Here is an 11,761-nt window from a genome sequence, read left to right on the forward strand (position 1 = left end):
GGTTCAAGTGAGGTACGCAGGGTGGAGCGGAGGTAGAGGCGAGGCTAGCGGTGCAACAAACTTGACTCGAGGTGAACACTTGAGCTATTGCGGTGGTCGCGGCCGAGCCCGGCCTTAATGGCACGGTGGGGCGAAAACCTCCAAATTGGGGGTACGGTGGTGGTCGGTTGAGGGGATGGAGGGGGTCGGCCAGTCGACCTACATTAAGACGAAGTCGGAGCAGCTGTGAATTTGGCGCTGGTGGTCCCGAGCTGCCAGCCTACGGTGGCGGCCCCGTCGGCCGTGGCAAGCAGAGGAGGGGAAATGAAAATGCTAAGTCCGCGCTCCGGTCACGTCCGCAACAGGATGGGCGACGTGATTGGCACAGTAGGAGTGGCTCGCGCGCTGGGCCAGACCACGACGTGCGCCCGTAGATGGCCGAGTTGCGAGGCGTGAGCGGCCAGCCGACCAGCCAGCAGCGCAGGCGAGCAGGGCCTGGATGCGACGCGCGCGCTGACCCCGGGTAGCACAGCTTCACCGCGCGCAACGTGGAGGGGACAACGGGACAACGCGGGCAGGCGCACACGCAAACCTCCGAGAGGAGGTAGCAGCAGCCACTGTGGGCGGACAACGTGCAGGGCGGTTGTGGGCTCGGCGCGGCCAGCGCTCAGCCGGGCACGGCCCAAGCGTGCAGAGACGCATGGTGCCCGCGACCCAAAGGCCAAAAGGGCGAAATCATTGCCGTGCACGCTTTTTAAAGCGGTGCCAAGGCCACCAAACAGCGAGGTTAAGGTTCGGCCAACTTCGCTAATCCAAGGTCCATGCTACCAGCTAGCTAGGGAAACACCCGACGCGACCAAAGAGCGACTAGGGTAAAAGATACGAGAAAGCCAACATGAGTTCGTCGTACACGCGCCGGTTCGCGAACAGAGCACCGAACGTAGCTCTTCGTGCGTTCTGAGAGTTTCGAGCCATTCTTGGGATAACCCCGCTACGTCCAACCATTCTACGAACCACTCCACACCAAAACACTTACGATGATACAACCATCGATACAATAATATAAAGTTAACGTTCAAGAAAATTAGCTAGAATTTAAACACTAATACGCCATCGCCTATCGTTTCCGATTTAGGAAGTTATAACTTTTAGTTTTGACTGCATCTCAGAACTATTCAACTAGCTAGTGCGATATAACTTGCCACGAGTGATACTTTAAAACCTAAGTTAAGATTTTTAAAGCCCCGGAAACTCGTTTCGGTAAAACCTTTTAGGTCGAAATTGTGGCGCTAAATAGGATCGTAACACCGGGGTGTTACATGCTACTACCAAGAGTAAGAATTCAGCGACTAACACGTTGAACACCTCAAAACGGGTATTTTGCCGCCAAGCGGTGATTGCAATAGGATTGCTCCATGTAGTGCTTCTAGAATGGTTTGAAAAATTCAGATTCAAATTTGGCTCTCTCTTTCAAAGAAAGACATGGAAGGATCAGCTTGACTTTGAATTTTCATCTGAGATGTTGAAGTTTACCAGAGAGAACATTTCTTAAAAGATTTGGACCAATGAACCATTCTCTGTTTTGCTGCAACCTCCGTGTTCATCGGGAATATATATTTTCTAGTACATCTCTATCTTAAATTGCGCATCTTGCCCTGTGTTCGAGGGAACTGTCTGCCCCACTGACGCTCGTAGGGTTCAATGGTGTCGAACACACAGAGTTATTATGAGGCAATTCAACTACAACATTATCAGCTCAGCTCATAGCTGCTCCATAAACTTGCCAGAATGTCAATACTGACTACCAACTTTTGGCACCAACATTTTACCAAACGCCAGAAAAATCATGCAACCAACTAAACCACTAGTTCACTACCATGGGCAGGACAGCCAAAACAGGATTTCACACAACAAAATCAGGTCCAAACTGACCCTTTTCCATATCACATCTTAGTGGTAAAAAAAAATAGCTATTAAAAGAATCTGAGTTACTCAGGCCGCAAATGTGCAGTACAACTCTCCAAAAAAAAGGTAGGTACAAAGGAATTTCTTCGTGGTGCACTATACAAAGTGCAAGGGAACTCACATTCTTCCCTTAACAAAAACAAGAACATTTATGTGAAATCAGACTAAAAAAAGTGGGAAGAGGCTCTACTGGCCCCGTTCATCTGAATATATATTATAGTATGTCACAGCAAAATCTTTTCCCTCTTGATTATATGCAACTCGAGTCTCTTCCGAAAATGAATCGGCGCGTCCAGTCAGATACCACCAGCATCCTCGTGCGCCAGCTGATTTGTTTGCTGAATCCATAGAACAGAGAACATCATCAGACATACTGCTGATGAATCACAAATACGGGCAGAAGAGTGGTAGCACAATCTACTTTGTTATCATGGAAAGGGAAACACTTACGTTGCGTACACGGAGTACCAGAGCCACTGGGTGCTGTGGCCAATGGAGATCCAGTCCCCGGGAAGCTGTGCAGCAGTTTGCTCCCCTCCTAGTGGGGCGAATTGGCCCAGATGCCGGTACCTGGAGGGTCAGAAAAGTAACAGCATTAGATGCTGTACACAAAAAGTGGATGTTTTTAGAGGGCAAAGCATGGTAAACAGCATTTGGATCATAATGAAGGTCATGATCAGCCAATTATGGAAACATTGAGCACATGAGTAGTGGAATAGGAACCTGAAAGGGAGGAAGCGATGGCGGCCTTCTCCCCTGATGCGGATTGGACCTTCAGGGTTTTCTTCAGCATCATTCATCTTGTTAAAGCACCTAGCAAGATATTGGCCCTGCTGCGACGCAACCTGTAAGAGGAACAAGCAAGTCAAAACTTAGACAAGAGTGTATCCTTCAATTCAATTCGGTTGCTCTGAAGCTATTATTGATCCAGTTGAAACTCTGAAGAAGAATAAAACACCACCTGAGCAGTTGCAGGTAAGAATTTGACTTGTGAATCCACGAGTGCAAGAGCCTTCTTGAATTCCTCGATGTTCAGTTCCATGGATTCCTTCTCAGCATCTCCTTTGGCACTCCTCACTAGATCAGCGATGCCGTTCATCTGCTTGCTCTTAAGGTAGAGGTGTACTTGTGGGTATCTCACATAAATATCATCCAGGATATCTTGAATTTCTTTCACAGTCAAGGTTCCAGACTTATCTTTATCTGCGACTCTGAATATTTCTGAAATGTCCTCCTGCAGCCATGACACATCAAGATCATAAATACCTGAAGGCAGATAACACAGTTTAGCAAAACATCTACTACTAGTTAGCTTAAATCGTGTGTTCAGATAATCAACACTGGACCACTGGATTGCCAATACATTCAAGCTTCCTACGAAGTACCAACCGTATCTAACCAGTGGCCTTCATGGGAACTCCTATCGAGAAACATTGACTTATGAATTTCTTTTGAGGGAATATTTTTTCATGGCGTTTCACTTATGAATCAATAGACAAAACTTAGGAATATAGTACTGAAATTTCCTTATATAGGTCTGTGTGCAAAAGATTGCATTGCCGACATGACAGAACCTTTTCCTGAAGGGGAATAATAAGAATTCAGGCAAAACCCAAACAGATAAGCAATAAGCTTCTGTACATACCATTACTTTCCTCTGGTTTATTGTAGCACAGTCACCTATTGCATAGACACTATCACATTCACGGACCCTTAGCCATTCATCAGTAGCTAAGACACGCCGATTGGCCTGTATATGCAGATAAATGTTCAGATGGCTAATTTAACTGCAGAAGAATACTAAATAAACAATTGAATTTTATATCTACCTGGCCAATTTGTTTCATAAATTCCACAACAAATGGACGAGTGCCAATACCAGTCGACCAGACAGCCATCCCATAAGGAACTGAAATATCCCCAGTGGCAGGATTTTGCATGGTAATAGCATCCTTAGAAACCTTCACAACTTTATATCCAGTTTTCACATCAATGCCATCCCTTCCAAACTTATCCTCAGCAAAAGTTTGTTATCCTCTTGTCAAACCTTTAGGAAATGCAAGCAACCATTAGTCTAGGAAGTAATGTAACTTATCCCAAGTAAACTTGATGGCAAATTGTTGGGGGCAATAGTTAACCATGGCATGGAACAAAACATAAAAGGTGAAACCCATATAAAGCATCAAAAGTATGAGGAAAAAAAGATACGCAAATGCCTTACATGGTCAGTATGTGATCTGCAGCTTCAATCAATGATATCTTGACAAGGTGCTGAATCGAGGGATAAAGCTTGGATAAATCTTCGGTAACAAAATCATGCAAAGATGATGCAAATTCCACTCCAGTAGGTCCACCACCCACAACAACAAAATGAAGATTCTTCTTCCTCTCTTCTTCGTTCAGGAAGGGGAGGCTTGCTCTCTCAAAGCAGTCCATCACACTCCGTCTGATCTTTTGAGCATCCTCTACTTCCTGCAATTAAAGGAGTACAAAATGAGTAAAATAATACGTCTAGAAGTGAAAAAACCATGCAAGTTAAGTAAAATATTATCTTTAGAAAAATGAAATCTCTATCTTAGATAAGTCAAGAGTTCAGATATGGTTCATTTCCGTGTAGACAAGTTACATCTATGGGCCTAACAATATACATAGACAAGGAAATCATGTCATGCATTCATAGTGGAGGGTTACCTTCAAGAAGTGACAATTCTCTACCACGCCAGGAGTATTGAATGTATTTGTCCTAGCTCCTACTGCTATCACGAGATAGTCATAGTCAACCGAGAACTCGCCATTCCCCTCAAGATTTGTCCCAACATTCGAGCGACAATGGATTGTCTTGCTTTGTGGATCAATCTTGAAGCACTCTGCTTCCCAAAATTTGATTTCTCCACCTTTCTGTTAGGCATAAGAGACAACAAAACGAATATTAGTCCATTGGCAACAAATGTAACCATCTAATTGAGGTAGTGTACTAGTGTTCAATATTTTGGTATGATTCAAACATGAATAGTGTTTTGCTCCTTGTTTACAAAAGGAAAAAAAAAACAAAATATGGCTGTTCCCAGATGAAATGAGTTGTATGTGTGGGACTCAACTTGCTGAGGTGCAAGATGCAAGGTCAGAAAGACGCCAACTTCATTGGTGCATCATAAAAAAGAACATCCTAGTGTTTTCAGTAAACTATGTTGAATGAGTTTAGACTAAAAGAATCCAAGCTGCTGCTAGACAAACATTCAAGTTATGTAATGTAGGTATATATACAACAATGATACAGTGGTACTTTTACTGCATACTAACATTGTCAGCTGCGCATTGTTCTATTGCTATGGTTCACAAATAAATCTTAGATTAAGGCAGAAGAACTGCATCCAAAACTGACAAATGGCTCTTTCGAAACAAGGATGACAGAAGCACCGATAATAATGTAAGTGCTAGAATCTATTAGCAGCGAAAAAGAACCTGCATAAATTCTGGAAAACAGCATACCTTCTCCAAGATCCTACGGATTGGCTCAACAATGCTCCTAGGCTCAACTGTTCCAGAAGTGACACTCGGCAGCAGTGGCGTAAACGCAAAGTAGTTCCGAGGAGATATAACCTGCACATCATACAACCTGCTATCCAGGTTCCTCAGGAATGTGGTGCCGCCCCAACCAGTTCCAAGCACCACAACTTTTTTCCTTGGAGGAAGTTGCGGCTTCTCAACAGCAGCATCTGATCCAGAGTCGGCATAAGCGATGAGGCCTCCGCTACTGCAGATACAGTAACTTATGAGCAAGGGAGTTGAAAATATGATAGCAGGACATTTGGCGCGACAGATTTATGAGGTTGCAGCAATGTTCAGACATCTTAGAGAATGTAATATGTATATATTCTACATTAAGGCCACCTCATTATTGCCCAGTAGTATTCTAAGAAACGGGATAGCATGTAGCAGACTGCAGACCTTGGCAGAAAAATAAAAAAGTTCTTATACCGAAAGTGTTTTCCTCACACAACAAAAAGTTCTTCAATGTTTCATTTTGCATTTATTCCGAACAAGCCCTCGTTTAGTTGCCCAATTTGGCACTGTAGCGCACTGTAGTATTTTGTTTGTATTTGGTAATAATTGTCCAATCGTTGACTAATTAGGCTCAAAACGTTCGTCTCGCAAAGTACAACCAAACTGTGTAATTAGTTTTTAATTTCGTCAATATTTAGTACTCCATACATGTACCGCAAATTTGATGTGACGGGAAATCTTCTTTTTGCATAGTGCCAAAGCTTGCCGTAACTAAACACACCCCCAAGCAAATTATGCAGATTACTTTTTGATGTCACATCAGAGAATCCGAAGAAAAGGGGAAAGCGTAGTACTTAGGCCTCGGGTTAGAAATCGGTATTTGACACTGTAGCACTTTCATTTGTATTTAACAATTATTGTTCAATCATGGCCTAACTAGGCTCAAAAGATTCGTCTCATAATTTACAATCAAACTATATAATTAGTTATTTTTTTTATCTACATTTAATACTCCATACATATGTCCAAGATTTGATGTGACGGAGAGAGAGTGAAAAAACTTATATTCTAAACAAGGCCTTATAAAAGACAGCAGCATGTTCAGCACATGGTTACCATGACACGGTACACACCAAACGATGGTTGTTTCTACTGGTTCGTGGCCGTACCATAACGACCTCGCCTTTTTAATTAAATAGTAGTACTTGCATTAAGGCAATGTTGAAACATGGTGGTGCTACGGAACTGAGAAATGGAAGGCAAGTGTTTTTCTTGTTGGTCTTATGGGCCATCCAGCGTTGAAAGTTCAGAGCTGGAGTCTCACCTCACCACGACGTGGGGACTCACATGGCAATGGCAATTCACATGTAATAGTGGAGAAATCAGTAAGGTTTTTTTGTTCTTGGGCACATGGACCACTAAGGAATATTCATATGCAGCCAGAGAGCAGTGCCCACGACGACGTGGGGACGCCTCCGATTTTCATTTTTTATTATTAATTAGGTGGGGAAAAACAGGGTTTTTTGTGTTCATCTCGCTCTTTTTTTTTTTTTTTTGAGAAACGTTCATCTCGCTCATCTAACATCATTTGAGAGGGACTGGAGCTCCGTATGCGAAAGCAGAATCGAACAGGGCAAGCGAGATTTCAGAGGTTGAGAAGGCAAAAGAAGTCTGTGTACAAGCTGAACATCTACTGCCCTCCAAGATCCGTGGGGAACGAAACGCCAAGGTAGCAGGAAGGAAGAACTACGGCACAAGTCCCTCCCTCCAAGATCCTGACAGAAAGAGAGCGGAAGAGGCCAACCGCCGCCGGTGAAATCGATCGCAGAAAATCGCAAGATCCCAATGTACGCGTGACCCCGGTTTCAGGGACTCCAAGGCAGAGCGCATGTGCTAGTACTACAAAACAGAGGCGGCTACAGAGTACAAAGAAATTGGCGGAGGAGAGGAAGAAGGGGCGGATGAATCGATAAGGACGGTACCTGGCTGCTGCGACGACGAGGAGGAGGTTGGAGACCCCCGGGCGGCGGCCGGACGCCCGGGACGCGCCCTCCCACAGGAACGCCGCCCACCTCATCTCTGGCTCCGCTCCTCGGTTGCTCGCTCGCTCCGCTCCGGTGATATTGGAACAAGCAGCACCCACGCGGCGGCGAAAGAGGGGAAAAGGAAGTCTCGGAAGGAGAATGGACGGCGCGGCACGGCAAAGGAAAAGGAGGCTCCTTTATACTCGGAGGAACAGCTCTTCTTCAACGAAGGACTATCGGAGCCTACAACGAAGCGCGAGCGCTGCGCCGAACGCGATTTCCATTTTCCTGGTCCAACCTCGCCAACCTTCTTTCTTTGTGTGCTCGTGGCTGGCGGCGACGCGAGGTTGGTGACCGCCGTGTGGGGCCCTCGGGTGTCTGGGAAGCTGCCCCTCTGGTTGCTTCTGCCCCTCCTTCTCCTTCTCCGCCGAGAGACACGTGGTCGGCATGCTAAAGCGAACCTTGTGTGTGTGTGGGGGGTGTGTGGGGGGGGGGGGGGGGGGCGCGGCGGGGGGGGGGGGGGGGGGGGGGGGGGGAGAGTTGGCAGCCTCGGCCTTTTCGCCTTTTCTAATCGGCGGCCACCGGCCAGCAGCGCTCTAGTAGAATCGTGGAGATTTCTGGCCGCATTTTCTTTCTATACTCCCTTCCTTACTGAGAACTGCACTCTTTCTCGGCTGCAGAGAGTATCAAACCGTATTCGATGTGACTAAAATTTCGAAATATACTAATAGTCATGATATCAAATAGATATCATAAAATTCACCATTAAATATTTCATAGTATATATCTATCTCAAAACATTAATTAATGTTGAGCCTATTTCTTGTTAACCTAGTTCAGCGTAGAACCGAGGGAATACGCGTTGATACACACACATACCTAATCTCTAGTTAAAATGACATTAAAGAACGAAATGGTTTCTTCTAATCTGTTTTTTATTCCAAAAATCCTCCTATACGTGGTGCTTTCCTTTTGCCGTCTTTTTTTTTTATTTCCCAAACAGCCCTGGTGTCTTCTGGATCTCGTATGTGACTCGAATTCATGACCCTGCTCATATAGATTAAAACAACTCGCGTCCAGCGACCAAGATGTAGTAGATTTTGTGCAATGTACGGGCACATTTGTTAGATAATATTAAAGAGAGAAGAGATACTTTCAACCTTTTTTTACTTACTTACTTCCCATAATGTCATCACACCCCTCTCTATCTCTCTCTTACGTGATATGAACTTACGATTGGTGCCCATATACGATTAAGAACTGTGTGCCTTTGTGCGCGCCTATATGGTACAGATTCTGATTCCACGAAATGGTCCAACAAATGACATTATCGCTGAATAAATTTTCGAACCGCAAATCATTCGTATGATCATATTTGATTATGAATAAGTTGTATATTGAAAAAAAAGGACAGGGGAGGAAAGGAGAGCATTCTTGCCAAGCAAGATGGGCGGATTTTATTTTATTTCCCCCCAGCCATAGGTATATGGAGTACCCGTATATATTGTTTGTGCATGTGAGTCCGTAGCAAGCGTGACTTGTGACCCAAGAAGAAGGCAACTATTATATTCCTCGATCAGATCCGCGCGCGCGCGGAGGAGAGGACAGCGAATCAGGTGATCGGTTCTAGGCGGCGAAGGCGAAGCCAAACCTTTTTATTTAGGAAAGACGCTCGATCGTGTCGGTGCCCATGCGTAGAGATGACTGCAGCAAGCATGGTGTGGACGTGTGGTCAGCGGCCGGCCCGGCTCCTTCCAAGCCCCTTCCTTCCTTTCGTGTCTTTTTTTTTTTGAGAATTTGCTGTTGACACTCTGATTCATTGAAATTAGGCCACAAGACACCGCGGGTCGGTTTCAGTCTGTTGAGGAGAGAGAAAATTTAGTTTTGGACATTCGGTGCCCCTGAGCCACAGTTGGGTCCGCTCCCAACCTGGCCTGCCTGCGTCACTGACCCGTGGCCCCGCTCGTCAGCCGTCGCGGCCCGTGCTGCCCCGTCCTGAACCGCTAACCAGGAGGGCCCACGCGTCAGAGACAGTGGCCTTCTTCCCCAACGAACTCCGCTGGAGCCGGAGTTAGCCGCCGCCGCCCGATCGATCTCCAACTGCGCAGCACGAGGTTCCCCGTGGCTATAAAGAGAGCATCCCTATGCGACGAGCCGCCCCTGAACCGTAAACCTAGCCGCCACCCGCTCTGAAGCTTCCGCACGTGCCGCCATCGCCGCTTGCCCCCGAAAAGATCCCGCCGCCGTCGATCTCCTTTCTCGCCGGTGAGAACACCATAGCAAGGAGCTAAGCTTGCGTCCTGGCACTCGCGCCCGCGTCCGGCGGCACCTGTGCCCGCTCTCATGCGTGGCGGTGCCCACATCCAGCGGTCCGGAGATCCGACGATGCCCCTGCCCGTACTAGTGCATGGCGGCGCCCGCATCAGGCGATGCAGATGCGCCCGCGTGCGGCGGTCCGTCGTGCCCATGCTCATGAATGGTGGCACCGGCGTCCAGTGGCTGGCGGCGACCTCGTGTCTGCGAGCCCCCATGGCGGTCCACACCCTAGCGGCCCCCGGCGGCTACTGGCGGGCGGCGACCCGGCGAGCCGCGCCCCCGGCGGGCGGTGCCCTGGCGAGTCTCGCTCCCGGCGGCCGCCGTACGCGGCGAATAGCCTCATGGAGCGTGCGTTGCTGCTGTTCCGGGAGTTCTCCATGGCGAGGTCTCTCGCCCTGTGACCTTCCCAGTACGACCGAGCCCCGTAGCTCGCGTTCCTCTGAGCTCGGGTGAGTTGCTGCCGTCTTCCATGGCGCTGACCGACGCTTCTTATAGGTCCAACCAGACTAGGTTGGGGGCGGACCCAACTGTGGCTCAGGGGCACCGGATGTCTAAAATGAAATTTTCTCTCTCCTCAACCGGCTGTAACTAGTCCGCGGTGTCCTGTGGCCTAATTTCAATGAACCAGATTGTCTTGTGGCAAACTGCTCAAAACGGGGTGTCCGCCAGCAAATGACCATCACTTTGCATGTCCAATAGCCAATTCTCCCCTTTTTATGGAATAGATCGCGAGTTCCTTGATGACTTTGACGTCCGCTGCAAGGAAGAAACCAACCGAACGAACCTCAACCAATTGAAATGCCAGCGTCGGTGTAGCCGTGTAGGACGGGTGTATAGATGGCTAGATGGGCTGGCCCCAATGGGCGGCATGGGGCAAGATTTCATCAAGCAAGGTATAAGTACAGGCACGTCGGATCTAGCGGTGGGGCAGGGTGCTTAAGACCTCACCAATTTTTTACAATTTGACCCTTTTTTAAGAAAATTCATGTTTAGACCCCTGCGCGACGTAAATTGATCTTTAGACCCTGGGGGTTGACGCCATCAAACACGGCGCCGAGGTAACACGTCTTAGCGCCATGAGTCATGGCGCCGAGGTGTGTGGCCCTTATTTGCGTCGAAGCTAATCTAGTGCTTACGTGGCAATGCTCGGAGCCATAGATCTCGGCCCCAAGCTCGACGCCACAGATCTCGGCGCTGAGCTGTTAAATCAAAATAGCTCAGTTTCTTCCTTTCCCGCTCGCTCCCTCTCGTTCTCTCGCTCTGTTCCACCATCGATGTCCACGCCACTGCCCTTTCCCACCACCGGTAGCGCCACCTCCCTCGCCAGCGCCTCCTCCGCTCGTCGTCCATGCCACTGGCGTCCGTCCCACCACCCGCGCCATCGCATGTGCCCCTCCCCGTCCGTCGCTCCCCCGGCCGCCCTCGTCTCCCCATCCTACTCCTCCTCTGCGCACACCGATGGCGAGGGCGGCCCCTGCCTCTCCTCGATGTACCTGCCGACCGACGGGCCGCCGGCCCCTGGGCCTGGCGGCACCGCCCCCTCCCTCACTGCCCGCCCGTGAGGAACGGCCTCCCCTCCCCTCACCCCATGCCCTCGGCCGGCAGTGAGCAGCTGTAGGGTCTAGATGGTGGACTAGAGAGGTGGTGAATAGTTTTTTCTAAAACTTAATCGCGTCGGCTAACCAAAACAAATACGAAATTAAAATAATCGGTCTAGCCAAGACTACACCCTCTATCTAAGATCACAAGCGCCTTATAAAGATCCTAATTAGGCAATGAAGATGTCGGGCTAGCTAGAGCTCACCTAATCAATTCTAGAAGCAAGGTCACACAAACCTATGCCACTAGTACTTCAAGCAACGAGGGAGCTCCTACACATGCTAGTAAGCAAAATCACAAAGCCAACTAAGCTCACTAGCAATGCTCAATAACAAGGCTATACAAGCCAAATTATAGAGCGCAAATTACTTAGC

At 48.0% G+C, this 11,761-nt stretch overlaps 1 pseudogene; it reads right to left on the bottom strand.

The window, feature by feature from the left end:
- Positions 1-1,939: 1,939 nt before the first annotated feature.
- LOC136501059 (external alternative NAD(P)H-ubiquinone oxidoreductase B2, mitochondrial-like) lies at positions 1,940-7,875 on the bottom strand (annotated as a pseudogene).
- Between the last annotated feature and the right edge of the window lie 3,886 nt (positions 7,876-11,761).

This window comes from Miscanthus floridulus, chromosome 13, assembly GCF_019320115.1.
Source record: "Miscanthus floridulus cultivar M001 chromosome 13, ASM1932011v1, whole genome shotgun sequence".
NCBI lineage: Eukaryota > Viridiplantae > Streptophyta > Magnoliopsida > Poales > Poaceae > Miscanthus > Miscanthus floridulus.